Below are 251 nucleotides of genomic sequence, written 5' to 3' on the forward strand. Positions count from 1 at the left end.
TCAGTCACGCAGCCTCCTGCTGATCGGTCGTTACAGTGTGAGGGCATCATGACCATTTGCTGCATATTAGCCTTTTATTACATAGATTATTACTTTTTAAAATATATTTTTATTGATTTCAGAGAGCGAGAGGAAGATAGAAACACCAATGATGAGAGAGAATCATTGATCGGCTGCCTCCTACATGCCCCATACCAGGGATCAAGCCCACAACCTGGGCATGTGCCATGACTGAGAATCCAACCATGGTG

Source organism: Myotis davidii, unplaced genomic scaffold, assembly GCF_000327345.1.
Source record: "Myotis davidii unplaced genomic scaffold, ASM32734v1 scaffold1295, whole genome shotgun sequence".
Taxonomy (NCBI): domain Eukaryota; kingdom Metazoa; phylum Chordata; class Mammalia; order Chiroptera; family Vespertilionidae; genus Myotis; species Myotis davidii.